Here is a 15,407-nt window from a genome sequence, read left to right on the forward strand (position 1 = left end):
ACAAAAAGATTTACATTTTGATACAACTCGGGTCACTACACCCTTTTACTTTTCTTTATTACTCTAATTGAAACTTTTGTGCTAGTCATCTGGCTCGTTTATCGTCAAACCGACCAGTTTTTCCAGCGGAATCGCAAACATTAGGTTAGTGTTACAGTAATTATACGTACAAACAGGATGCTATTCGTATTCCACATTATGCAAAAGTCTGGTCTACGAGTCCAGTTATTAAACTAGTGTTTTAATCAAGCCATGTGCTCCCCATTAATTATTCAGACCGAAATTTCATTGTTGTATTTTTCATCCGTTCCTTGGCCAATGGTAAAAGTCGAATTCTGATTCGGTCTATTAATCGTACGTTTATTTACGAATTCTGGCAGTGAGCAGTTGGGCTTAATTAAACATTCTAAGGTCGGGGCAACAGCCGATACATTGAAGCGACTAATTGAAAAACATCGGCCATTTGCGTCCATTGAGGTACATGGCGGTCCTGCACAAAGCTAAATGTGTCCAAAGATAAATGGATCGCTACTGGAAGCAGGCAAAAAGTGCATTAAGTGACGGTAATATGGAAATGGTTCCGAATGGAGAGAATTAACGAGTAATAGGTGCGTTTTGCTGCATTTAAGGTACCAGTTTTATTAATTAAGTAGAGTGATTGCCTGCAGAGAAGTAGAGCACGCCATTTTCTGCAGTGGAAAATATTTGTCTAATGATAAATATTAGCTTGTTTACGTGAGTTCGTGTTTGTTACACTTTTCATAATTTGTGTAACGTTATCGTTATGTTTATTCTGATGTATTTTCAATTTAATTTACTTAACTACAGTACATTGCAAGTTTTTGCCACGTGATAGATATGTTTATTAGTTGTTTACTATTACAAATGAGAACTTTAAACACGTTTCAGTTTTATTAACAGACTAGACGAAACGTGACAATATTGTCCAAATTTTTGTACAAGTCGTGTGCGTTAACACTAATACGTCACGCTTTACGTAGCTTTAGAGAGTGTAGGAGGCCATTCAGATTGCAGCTGATGAAACGGCACCATTGTTTATACTCTCCTCTTCATTGGGATAAAGTTAGATTAGTGTTTCTTATTATGTTCAGAACTTTAGGCCAAAACAGAAAATGTTAAAGGTACTGATATTTTCCAAAATATGCTAGATCGCAGTTGTGCGATGTACAATCAGTTTTACGACCTCGGGGGAACTAATCGGGACGGGTATCTTTGGATCTTTGAAGAGTGAAGGTAATGTCTGGTATACATGAAGGTCATAGTATGAGAAGATGCATCAATCTGCAATAAATATTTGGCGCGGAATTTGTTTTCATCTGATAATTACTAACGAAATGTTGTTGAAATAATCAGAAATGCAGAGCAATACCTTGAATCGTGGTGCTTCAGTGGTAATGGCGATAATGCAAGTCATTAAAATGCAAGCGCTGCTTGCAAGATCCTAGTATTCAATGCTGAAGTCGTTTTTTGTCTCACCGCTGTTGAAAGATCCATGCGTCTGACCAACCAGACCATGATGTGGCGCTATAGTGCTGTAAGTTTTGTACTTTTACTTTTATCAGCAAAAATAATCTCTGTTAAAAATGCAGCGCGTATTGTGAATCCATTTTTAAATCCTTTTCCGTATTACTAATATTTGTACTTCAAAAAAAGTATAGACGATATATCAGTTGATATTCGAGAGATCTACTTCCCTTAAATGACAATCGCCAGTAAAAAGTTAGACTGGTTAGAGAAAAAAAAGGTACTACGTTTATTCGGACAGAACTTTCCTCGTCCATCAAATACAGTACCAGCTTTTTTGAAAAATGATAAAATTTAATTTTACGAATGTTTGAATATATTTCAAATGAGTTTTTCCGTTACATAATTGTATAATGATAGTGTCATTAACATTTTAGCAAATACACCAATTTCAATTTGGACAGCTGTAGTATATTTCTAAAGTACTGTGTTTCAAAATTTTCTGGAAAATGGGGTGAGTCCTTCTTGATTTGATCAATAAAATAAATTGCCTCATTCATTTTTTTGAGTCATCATGTATCAGTAATTCTATAAATACAAGTGCATTGATAAACAAATAGATTAATAATATTTTGCACATTTTAGATAAGATTTATTAGCCAAATTTTCAATTTTTAGATGACATCAACAACTTAAGGAAAGGGGATAAACTGATAAATTTGTATTACCATGCTTACGATAGTCTTAAAACGTTAGTAAACGCAGTATTTAAAATTTCGTTGAAGACTTAAACAGGCAATTTAACAGCATTAACTTCACTCACGGAGAAGAGAACATCTGGTACCTAACAAACTTTTTTTTAGACAATAATAATTAAAAATACTAGATACTAATACATTTCGCTACACAACTACTGACTCTATCACTCTCCTCGACAAAGTTGTGTATACATCCGGACAGAGTCTTCAAACTCTTCTTGGAAACCCGGAGGATAGAGGAGGGCCTAATAAAAAGTCGGGGATTTATGAAATAAGTTGTAAGGATTGTAATCAAAAATATATTGGGCAAACAAATAGGTCGATATTACGAGATTTAAAGAGCACTTGCGTCACCTCAAATTTGGAAGATTTGAAAAATGAAGCGTTGTTCACCATATTGAAAGCTGTCAATAATTGTAAATTTTTAAATATTGACGGAAGTCTAGAAATTTTTAAGAACGAAGACGATGTAACTAATTCAGATCACGGGTCCATCCCGAACTCGTCGCCCTACACTCTTGTGGAGTTTAGTATAGGTCATATGTATTAATAAAAAAAATCCGTAGAAATAAAAGTAAAAATTAATTATGTTAATTTTTTTCGATAAGTGTAAATTTCGAGACATTCGCGAACGTCTTGGAATTTTTTAAAAGGGATTGTGTAGTTAATATTAAAATCATCTCTTTACGCTAACAGTGAAGACCTATACTGTTCACGGAGTAGGAGGAGTCCTAGTTAGGGAATGAATAGGTAAGTGTCTAGTTGTAACTTAACTTTAGTTTAGCGTCGTCTTGACAAATATTTTCTGTGTTTTCGGTGTTGTGGGGATAAACGTTATATTATCATAGCGCACCGAGTGACCAAAAAGATTCCTGTATAATGTTGTTATATTTTTTTTTTATCTTGATATAACGAAAAATTAAGACGACAGACAGACGGAAACGGGAGGCCTATATTTTCGAACTCTAGGGGTTCTGAAACGTCGAGAAAACATGATAGTAGCCCGAGGGACCCTATGACTATGAATACTTCTTTAGCTTACGCTCAGAAAGTAAAAACCATTTCTATCTGTCGTCTAGAATATGAGATTACCTTTGGGAACACTAATTTGGGTAGACAAGAAGCTCCATTCGATCTACAGCAAGTCTGTTCCCTAAACGAATGAAGGTTTTATAAATCAGTTACCACTTTGGTATACACGTCAAGTGGTTAAATCGTCTAAAATTTCCTGATTATATTTTGTCTTCGTCATTCTGTTCGTAGCAAACGCCAGTTCAGTTTTCAAGTTTATAAAATAATTATTATAATTTTTACTGTTTAAACCTTCTTATTCAAAGATGTGTGGAAGGGCGCTCTGGTTTGCAGATGAAAGGTCCGCGGTCTTTTTATTGATCAAATCGATGACAATACACCCCATTTGTTATTATTATTGTTACACTGCACGTGCCGGAATTGCCATATATATCCTTGCGGAAATGTTGATCTGAATATTTTCCACTGGGAAAACTCACTAGAAACACAGGCATAGCCTTGCGCATTATCGATAGATTCATATTTTGGAGAAATTGTTTGACCGTTCACCTGATTTTCAGTATGCAATAGTACTGGCGCCAGTACTTATGATATTTATAATTTTTGTGGTTTGATGTGTTACGTGTTAATTGCTTTGTATCTGTATTATTGGTGCCATTTTTGTGGTGGTAATTAATTATTCTAACACTGTTATTACAATCAATTTACGTTTTTTGTTGAAATGACACAGTAAAGAAATTTTGAGCACCAGAAAAATATAATAGCAACGATATTTTTTAAAACCAACTACGCCGCATTTACGCGATAACAATGAATTTTATAACCTTGAATGATGAAAGTAATCACTGTGTTTACGTCTGGATTGTTGAGGGTTGAAACGATTTGGGTAGAGATGGGGGTAAGAAGGATTCGAAATTACTTTAGAGACGTTATCAACAGACAATAAATATGTGTTAAGCGTTCTCCGTCATTTTAGTTTCTTGCGAAACGTTCACTTGCCGAAAAAGGTCAAAATGTAGTTATCTTGGTTTAAAATTTTTTTTATTTATTTTTTTATTACGGTGGCATCGTGGAAATTACTTTTATTTTAAAATAACTTACATATGGAGTTCTACATCGTAAAAATCGTGGATAGATATTGTTTTTTTATATCTAACTGTCTATTAATGTAATTTATAATTTGTTAACCCCAAACTAAATCAGTTTTTTTCTTTTGTATGTTATTTTTTTTCGTATTGTGTACAAAAAATGTGCGAGTGAACTGCTCACAAACGTAAGGTGGATAGAACACGCTTCTAAAAGGATCACACAAAAAGCTCAACGTTAAAGAACGTACATTATTACGCGACACTTTGTTCAGTGCTTTGGAATAATTGATATTTCTCTATTGAACCTACCAACAAGCGTGCTGAAAGCGGGCATACACCTTTTCTTGAACAAAAAACTTGGCATCTGATACTGTATTTACAAAATAAAAATATAAAATATATTGTCACTTCATTTGAAATACTACGACCTCTTTTAAAAATAATAATTGCACAGTCTAGTGTGAAATAAAGTCTACGATTAAACCAGTTTAAAAGTAACATGCAAAAACATAACAAAAACATCGTTAAAGTCATAATTGCTTATTTTTAGCTTATTAGAAATAAGTTTCTTTTTTTTGTAATTAATTTTGTGTTAATATCAAAAAGATAAGATGCTTTATGTAAAAAAACAATTTTAACATTATTTCTAACACTACGAAACTCTCTCCACTGGCTTTTAAAACTTTAAATAAGAACATTGTAAAAAATAAAACTTTCCTCAAAGAATCATTATTTGTGCTGATCCTTTATATGTTTACGTCTCTCAGGCGTAATTTGATGTAGCTGAAAACATGTTAAGTAAACCGTGAATAATTTGGCATCTAAATTAATGCGAAGAATCCTCGTAAAATTTCATCAAAAACATATTTCCTTGTTACCTCACGAAACAAAAAACGAGGTTTTATACGTCTTTTCACCCAAATGCACAAAAAGTGTACAAACTCTGCATACAAATATTAGACATCAACAGCTGCAGTGATATTGAAACAGTTTATGCAAAATATAACTCAAACGTAAAATTTACTACCACGGGACGTTTCATTTAAGAAACAAGCGATTTGTTACTTATTGCGACCGGCATGTATACTAGTGGGACGTAAATTTATCGGCTACACTCAAATTTTATTTTAAGTTTATATTTATGGCCCGTCACTGTCGTTAAAAAGTGTTTACTTAAAATGTAAATTTGTTGTAAAAATCCCTGTTTGCAGAAATGTATATTTAAATCAGAACGTGTAGGCAATCTATTATTAGTTTCCTCTATCCGCGCTTGAAACAATTGCCATCTGGATTTAATTTAAATTTTTGATTAAAAATCATTTATTCGAAACGAATAACCAAAGATTAACATAGCAGTTGCGTCGACAATAGTTTTAGATTTAGCCGTCGTTGTGCTTGATCTAACTCGCCAATGATTCAAATACACTGTTGACTAAATGAATTCCACCCTCAGAACACTGATTCCATCGTGGGCGTTCTTCAATACAATTTCCTCGACAGATAACTACCTACTTAAGGGTGTTCCTACGCTTAAATGGACGAGAAATAACACCGCTCGGACCTTCATCATCAGGATCAGTCGTAAAGTGATGGTTCGTAGCCACTTTGAAAAAACCTAATTGCTTTATCAGATTACTTCTGATAGGACAAGATTAAACTGTGTTTGTGCAATAATATTATTAATTTAATTACAGAATTAATAATCAATAATAAAATTTGGATTTACGTTCGACGTTTTAACTTGTGGATGATATGGTTACATTCCTCTAAACTTGATTTTAAGTTAATCTCCTAGTTTTTCAAAACTGTGGAAGACTCTTGGAAACCATTGCTAGAAGTGACCAATGGTGCTTGGACTCCTGTCTTCGGGCAGAATATTTTACGCTTAGATTGTATTTGACGCAGACTAATTAGGCGTAAAGCCTTTTGGTAATCGATCTCCATACCAAGAATAACTTGCATTAGGGTCACACCAGGACAGACATAGTTGGGGTGCTTTAATAACTATTTACCAGGATTTGAAAAAACGTCGACATGGATGAGAGTATTGCGTAATCTAATTACACCAAAAATTTACAAACCTTACAGTTTATTATTATTAGAACTATACGTCTAAGCAAATCGTTTTAGTTGAATCTAAAATACTTTAATTGTAATCTAACTAGGTAGGATGCAAACTGTGTCGGAAACTGTGATTAAGTATTAACACAACACTTGATTTAGAGCGGGCATAATAGGCAACGCCTCTATCCGACCACTTCATTAATGACAGCAAAAATTGTTCGATGTTGAGCAACGTTTGCGTTACCCTGTGTCATTTATATTTACAATTTCATTCGGTTTTTACAAACTGCGTTATCTCTCAAACAATGATGGTAGTTAATATTCGATATCCTAAATAATGGTTATTCATCTGTTGAAGAGGAAAAATCAAACGAACAAAATCCGAACGTGACTATAATTATTAAAGACTAAAGTTACTTGGAAATATGATAAAACACTATTAAATATGCGTAGTGCGTATACGTTTTAATTAAAAAACATCAGCGGTAATATCTACTCTACTAATAAAGAATTCTGGGATTTTTTTAAAACGGACAATAATCAAATATCATTAAAGATGTAGACTGCAGTTTCGACCTCCTTAGGTCTCATCAGTACAGCATATTTCCGTGGTTGTCTAGCAGTCGAAAGTATTTAACCTTTCAACGTTTAAGGAAAGCAGATTAACATTAATGACATCGGTGACGGCAACTGTAATCAGTGTCCGCCGGGACTCTTGTCCGGGAAGTAGGTGTTTCCACCCACTGGTTGGTCCAGTTATTAACTGCGCAATGTTTGCGACAAAATGGAACTCATCGATCACTACCGACGTCTTTTATATCTCACTGATGTTAATCAAATATCAATTCCGTCATTGTAACATATAACATCACGTTATCAGACACCGAGTGCAAGTAATCCTTGTTATTGAATTAAATATCAACAACCAAATTTAGTGAAATTTTTGTAGAGAAAGCTTGCAAAAAACTGAAATCCGTATCATATCTCATTCCTTTTAAAACATCGTAGAATTTTATCATTAATAATTCTGTTTCTGGAAAGTTTCACGTTAGTCCCTAAGTTTTAAAATTAACCAGATATATTTATCGTCCCATAACCGCGATGAATAAGATATGTTGTTAACTATTTCGGCTATATTCTTCGTCATGTTTTACAATTGGTAGATTTTGAATACGATAAATATACAGGGTTGTTATCAATGATTTTAAAGTCGTAGTTGGCCATGGATTCCAATGTGTGACAGTTCTCACTTGTCATTTGCAAGCTGTCATTTAAAACGATTGTTTTTATTGTTTTAGCGCTTTGATTTTTCAAGTGTGAATTACAGTAATTCTCGTTGATCCAAGCTTAAAACAACAAAATAGTTGTTTTCAAAACTCTTGGTGCTTGCGTACGAAAATTTTGTTTTTATGCAAGGAAGCGAAGAGCGTGAAAATGGTTTATTCTGTCGAACAAGACATTGTTATGTCTTATTATCGCAATGTCATATTCGTAAACGGAGAGTGTGTGTATTCTGTAACCCCTTGTAAGCAAGAATATCTGGCCAAATACCGTGATTTGATCATTCAAGAAACATCGTTAGAGGCTCACATTAAAGACGTAATCAACAGATTTATTCGAACTGGCAGTGTCGACAAAGAAAAATCTCTTGGAAAACGTTTAGTATCTGAGAAAGTTACTGATGATTTGAGACGACTTGTGCAGAATCCGCAAGCATTTTTGACAATATTTCCTCAGCCGTCAGGAGTTCCTGTGGCAACATGAAATTGAACAGTGGGTCCAGACTATTGACGAAAGGATGTTACAGAACATTTTTAACATTTACTGTGATATTTAACGGCAATAAATTTGTTTCTTTTTATTGTAATGAATTAGTTTTTTTTTAATTAAGATATGAAGCATTTAGGCAACCAGTTACACAGATGCGTGTGGTATTTGTCTTGAGCCCTTTAGTAAAATCCACATAAAGTGATCCGCGGCACGTTTGCATGACTTATTTCGAACCTATAATCATTTATAGAAACCCTGTATATTAACAGAATATTTTATGAGAGGTAGATTAGTGGAACTTGTTCATGCCACTATTGTGTTCAAAACCAAGGAACATGTTCTTCTAAGGCTCAGATCCAGTCCTAATATAATAATACTTCCGGCAAACACTTCTGGATACATGAATAAAACCAGAAGTTTTCCGGAGGGTGATTTGTACGCAATGGGTCTATTTATTTTCTTGGTGTGTTGTGAAATATATATTTATCCAATAGTCGTCTAGGTTGTTCCGTCTATTGAAAAGCCACATGCACAGATCGACAATTATTACCCATCATAAAGAATTTTGCCAGAAATTCTCTGATTCAAATGGTGTTATTAATTTCACATCCTCATAAAAATTACCTCCAATTTTTTTTCAATACTGGTTACAAATTAAGTGATCCACACTATTGACAAGCAAATGATGTACCTGCTCCCTCTTCCCTTCTACGACTTCCTTCCATATACCTATTCACGACGTTATTGATCGTGTGACGAAATTTTCCCAAAAACAAAAAAATTTCGATAGTACATTAATGTAAAGCAGCCCAGTTTCTATCTTTTAAAGAGAAACTTCAAGAGTGATCGTGCAAAGGTATTTACCATCAACTGTAGCAGAACATCAACACGTTACACGAGATCAAATCCTGTTCGACAACCATAAAGAATAGAAATGCACAAACATTCCAATAATTTTAACAGAGACAATGGTCTCCCGCTCGTTTCTGTGTGGAAAGCTGTCATCCACACTCATCCGGGACACCACGACTCACCCCCACCTTCTCTCACTAATGGCTCTCGGGCCCGTCATTAAACTCTTCGTACTCTCTTATCCTCACCGGAATAAATTTACCGCCACTATCGTTCTTTTCTCTTCAAAACTTTTCGTCTTTCTTGTCCCTAAATTCCTGAAGATGCCACTTACAGAAATGACCAAAACGTCGAAACTCTTTCCAAAATTGATACGATTCAAATTCAGGAAATGTATTTTTCGTGCTTTTTGATAATAACATAACCACAGATTTCACTGTCTAGTGTTTAATATCTGCGAAGGATGTAGACAATTATTTTGAAATTAAGTCTCCCATGACTGTAAACTGGAAAATAAATGATGTTTAGATTATTTTTGATAATGTCGTGAAACTACCCATCTTTCAAACGTCCAAAAACGGTACGCTGTATTTTGTACTCGAAAAATCACTAATAACACACCGTTTAGATACTGCGTTGATTACAGCGTTCCAGATAAAAAGTTTTGTTAGTAATTTAGGTGTCATTTTCTCTTCTAAATTAGCATTAACGTATCCAGTTAAAACTCTTTATTACGTCGTAATTTCTCATTAATGATAACCTCGCTCTAAAAGTCTGTGTTTGGATATTGTTTGCATAATACCTCAACTGCCGTATGCATCTAGAAGTTGGAAGAAGTTTATGAATTATATATAATATATAATAATGTAAAAGAAACCAGTAATCAGTTTCTCACTTAACCTCATTTTCCGTTAAGCTTCGGTCGACTCTAGTTCTTGTCAATTTTCGCCAGGAACACCCTTTTAAAGTTCTAAAACAAATCTAGAGTCAAATTTCATCCGTGGCGCCCCTTCGTTAGGGTGAAATATGTACAAAGTGCAACCCCCAAACGCGCGTTGGCGGGGTGTGTACGGAAGCCGTCTGGCCTAAGGTCACTGTCCTGAAAAGGTTGGAACCTGAAACGACAACACATACCGAAAACAGAGGAATTTTTGAGCGCAGGACTAAGATGACATGCTCTTTCCAGTCGACCCGAAATTTATCGATTGTTTACGGGATGAAAAATTGAATTTTTTTTTTCGAGAAGGGGGAAACGTCCCGTCCGGGGACATGCCTTTTTTATGAAATTACAATGAACGTGTTTTGTGAGAAAATAGCCGGGGGCCGAACAAGACGGATCCATTAAGTCGCCTCAGGTGCACAAACTCGGTCGATACAGCTAGGCACAGGAGCGGTGGTTCGCTACATTCCGCGGTGTCACTCTCCACGTGTGAATCTGATCCTGCGAACTCCATTGTCAGGACTACCTGGTCAAAGCAATAAAAATGAATACAAGCGCGGACGGTTTTGTTGCGATTGTAAAATTTAATGTACGGGTATATTTTTCTTGGTGGTTTTTGTTTTTCTTATGAGTAGAACGTGAATAGTCTAGTCTAGTCCGTGGGAGGCGAAACCACCTGATGCGTATTTTAGAGGAACGTACGTTTGGATTGTTTATCTTAACATTTTCGTAACACAATACTGCTTTCATTTTCAGGTACGTGTATTATAAGCCAACGACGAGCTTAAAGTGGTATCAACAACGGGTTAACTATTAAATTGTTTAATACCTTGTTAGACAATGACAAACAAATTAATTGTATCTTGACATAATACTTTGCATTCCACACAGCTACTTTAATTGACCAGTAAAGTGAATGACGCGCGAAATTTGAACTCAGTTCATAACACGAGACCCGTATTTCAGTTCCCCGTGTAATCCTTATGGGTGAAATCGAGGCGTCACTTTAACGCTTAAATTGTACCATTAAAGTAATTTTCTTATAGATCCCACTACCTGTACCATTAAGACTGATATTTTTACTGTTGATCTTGATACCAAACATGAACGGAACCGGTAGTATTTAATAAATATTTAAATTCAACTTTTACCACTACATTTGCCTCGAACGTATGTCGTACAGTGGTTCATACTGCCATTGACTTCCCCCTCCACATAAATGGCTTTGATTTTCAGATGCTACAGATACGGCTGTGAATTTAAAATAATACATAAAGGAGATCTCATATTTGCAAATGTTTTCAATCAATTGCCAAATTTTGATTTAAGAATCATCATCAATCCCAAGCTTTTTTCTTTTCACACATTTTTGCTAGAAAAGGAAAAACTTAGCATTCCTGATTAAACCTTTCATGTACAAGTAAAAATCACTCTCATTTTAGTACGAATTGGGTCTGAAACACCCATTAAAAAAAAAATCACAATTTAAAGAACAATTTTTATTTCAAAACAAAAAAAAAGTATTTTACAATAAAAAATTGCACTTCCTAATGCAAAATCTGATTCACTTTTGGTGAAAAACTGACCCACAAACTGTTTTCTTGATGGGCCATTAAAATAGTCCTCGGACACTAATAGTTCTTCGACACTGTGAAGTAGATTTTCTTCAGATCTTTCTAGTTCAGGGCCCAATAGCAAAAGCAGTGCTTCGCTCCTATCAGTTTGTCCTAAGCTTTCATGAAGTTGTACCTCAACATTAGCTGTTTTTAGGCTGACTTGGGGATTAAAAGAATTTTCAGAGACAACAGCTCGGACCTCAGCTGATTCACTTTTCTTCAGATGTACGTCTCAAGCACGCAAATTATTGGTCCACAATACATTATAACGTCCGTGTAGGGCAGGTGTAGCCATATGATGATATACAAATGCACCTCTTGGGGTTTCATATGTTGCCTCTCTTAAGGAATATCTATGCATAATAAAACAAAATACGTCATAATTTTACTTGACACAGAATTTATCAATATACATTAACTTACCATAATCTTCTCGCATTCTAGCTCGAATAAACTCTTCAAGCACATTTAATTCAGTATACCAATTGACTTTCGCTACATTATTTGACTGTAAAGAATTTTCTCCAACAAAAAAAATGGCAATTGCCCCTATTGTTAACACATGTCTTTCTGTCATTATTAATAACAAATACAAAAAAACCAGTCCACAGATAGACAGATACATACAACCCAATGTGAATCAATATCACAGAACTAATATATCATCCAAAAATTGTGATTATGATTGTTTGTTGTGATGAAAATACGAAATCAACTGTCATATTTTGGGGATTTTCACGATCTAAACGTCACTAGTACCGCAAAATATTCGCGTTCTTTTTCTTTCCCAAGTATTTCTGGATTTTCCGTTTCACTCATGCGCAAGACGTTAGAAACGATGTACGTTACTTCGATGGATAGCGTTGTTTTTAATTTGCAATATATCTTTAACAGAAGCTTTTTATATAGCTAAACCTTTAGTAACAGGAAGATAATTGTACAGTCTTTATCGCTTGTAGCATGAACTAGTTAAGATTTCTACCTATGCGGCGTATTTTGTCTGTAAAATCAAGCTCCCATAAGAAACCCATAGTAGAATTTTTGAATTATGAACTGCCGCGCATTCTAAATTCTAACCTTACTTTACTGGTCAATTTATTATTTCTTTTTTTAAATTTATTCAATGTAAGATAGGGACACATACCTACAATGATTTTAGTTAGGGTCCACGTTTGGTTCTTTCTTCGATCATCAACTTGCAAGCAATATCAACACCCTGTGCGTGTCAGGGTGTAATTTTTTTGTAAAGATTTCCTGTTAAGGAGAAAAATGAGACTATTATTTATGTAACACCTTTCTTGTTAGCAGTTCAACCTTTCGATTAAAACGTTTAAATTGATTTTGATGTTTATAATAATACAGCACTAATCAAAAAATTACTGCGCACAGAATTTTGTCAACAAGTAAATGCGCCCTTTGCGTACCAGTTTTAAAATGAAAACTGTTATTTGTATTAATGTTGTTTTTTATTAATAATGGCATTTTGGTACTAGGATTCTTATAGAGAATTTTATAAGAAACATCCAAACGTTTTGTAGACATTAATTTTTAGACAACAATAGAAGAAATTATATACAACATGACTAAATTTACACTACACTACCATTTGAAAAAATTACAATTACGTTGAGTTTCAGAACCTATAAATAACAGAGAACGTCAAACAGCTAATGAGCAAAATTTTATTTAATAAGCATTTTACAGCTAAAATACGAGTTTGGTGTTAGCATGCAAATGAACACATTTTAAGATGCAGCCATGACATGTGCAATTGATCCTCTAACGCCAGCTGAACATATCTGATTCATCTGGCGTCAGATGGAGCTCCGCCGCATTTTACGTTGGATGTTCGCAATTATCTTGATGAAGTAATTCCCAACAAGATGCATTTGCCAAAAAGGTGTATTAAATACCTGCTCATTTCCTCGATTTATCGCTGCTCGACTTTTTTGTACGAGCGTTTGAAATGTAAGGTTTGTAAAAGTAGATCAGTCAGTCCGGAATATTTCAAATACCGTGTTCCAAAAGAGATATGTTAAATTTCTTTAGTTTTAAAAAATACTGTGCCACATTTGAAAGAACCCTTTGAACGTCTGTTATAACCTATTTTGAAATTATCACAATGTTTAATAATATCTTGATGTATAACAGTTATTATTTTATTTTTTATTTATTAATTTTTTATAGAAATAAAACCATTATTGCTAACTTTGAATATAGTTTTTTATTCTGGAAGTGGAAAATTAATTGACCGTTCCAGGACTTTTTCTATATCCTGTATATTTTGACACATTTTTCTTCGATCTTCTTAAATAAGTATTTCTATTAAATTATCGTACATCATGAGATAGTTTAATACATCTTTTACTTAGCGGAGAATTATTTGGAAAGTTTTGTGACCTCTAAAACCTTTAAAAATCCACCGTCTCATTATTTACACATTTTTAAGCATTTATTTTTCGTTGAGACTTAAAACGAAGATAAACGTTTTCCTATGAAAGTCTGTATTACTGAATTTAAACAACTTTCATTAACAACGTGGTATCTTCAATAAGAAGTAAAATATTGAAATTCTTCAAGATGTGCTTTTATGAAACGAAACTCGTAGTGAGTCCATGGGTCATAAGTGGTCCTAAGCACTTCCCTCGCCCCTGAAGTACCGGTTCTTTGAAAAATGTTAAAATTTGATTTTACCAAATTTTATTTGTGATAACATCACACTTATGCAATAAAAAAAAAATAGGCTACACTTGGGAAGTAAATATAAAGCGCAAGACTATGCGCATTTGTAGTGAGTTTTCCCTTTGGAAAAAGTTCCGATCAACATTTCAGCGAGGACATGCGTGTTAATTCCGACTAATAGTAAAAAATATATATAATACCAGTTACAGTGTAAACAACTGTGATCCATCAATCAATCCAATCATGACCTTCGCGGTAGTGTAGTCCTGGCACAGGAGCTAGATGAAACGGACTCAAGCGAAGCGGTATTGAAATATTGATCAGGTAGAAAAAAATTGGTCAAAAGATATTTCCACAGAACTTCCCTCGCTTCTGAAGAAATACTGCTTCTCTGAAAAATGATAAAATTTGATTTTCCCGAATTTTCATTTTTTGTGATAACTTAGTAAAAACAATATAGAAGGTCTAGTCACAGTGTAATAGAAAAAAGAAGGTTTAATCTTCTTAAAAAAAAAAAAACAGTTGGGAGCCCCGAGAAGATTTAATATTCTTAAAAAAAGACACTTGAGACCTCCGAAAAGGTTTCGCCTTCTTTCAAAAGGACAGTTGGGACCTCCGAGAAGGTTTTGCATTTTTAAAAAAGACAGTTGGGACCCTCGAGAAGGTTTCACATTAAAAAAAAAGACATTGGGCGCCCCCGAAAACGTTTTACATTTTTAAAAAAGACAGTTGGGACACCCGAGAAAGTCTTACATTTTTAAATAAAGATATGGGCGCATTCTCACCTTGTCGAGAAAGTGGGATAATTTCATCAATAAAAAATCTGTAATGACGTCATAAACATAGGTAATTCACAATGTGAGAGAGAAAGAAAAAAATTAAAAAAACAAAAGGCCAAGTTTGGAATAGAACGCGCGACGTCCGGTCCCCCTCTCTGACTCGTGCATTATGTTTTTGCAAAAATTTGGACGGTTAGGGAAAAACTCAAAACGGATTCGTACACCATACTTAGATAGAGTCCTAATTGTTGTATAACAGTTGAATCAAATAAAAATAGAATTCTTTGAAATGACGTCATCAAATTGTTGGTGGGGATCATTAGCAAAATTTTGGTTAGCAT

General features: G+C 34.3%; 1 protein-coding gene and 1 long non-coding RNA gene across 3 annotated transcripts in view; both read right to left on the reverse strand.

The window, feature by feature from the left end:
* Nucleotides 1-15,407, reverse strand: part of LOC135130026 (glutaredoxin domain-containing cysteine-rich protein CG12206-like) — a 69,136-nt gene that overhangs the window by 5,719 nt on the left and 48,010 nt on the right. The window lies entirely within an intron of this gene.
* LOC135122412 (uncharacterized) lies at nt 11,474-12,866 on the reverse strand. Its single transcript, XR_010279384.1, has 2 exons — nt 12,029-12,866; nt 11,474-11,958 (listed from the first exon to the last, which is right to left on the reverse strand). It is a non-coding gene; the product is annotated as an uncharacterized LOC135122412 (long non-coding RNA).

Source organism: Zophobas morio, unplaced genomic scaffold, assembly GCF_036711695.1.
Source record: "Zophobas morio isolate AGI-343-1 ecotype UQ-CSIRO unplaced genomic scaffold, CSIRO_AGI_Zmor_V1 ptg000002l, whole genome shotgun sequence".
Taxonomy (NCBI): Eukaryota; Metazoa; Arthropoda; class Insecta; order Coleoptera; family Tenebrionidae; genus Zophobas; species Zophobas morio.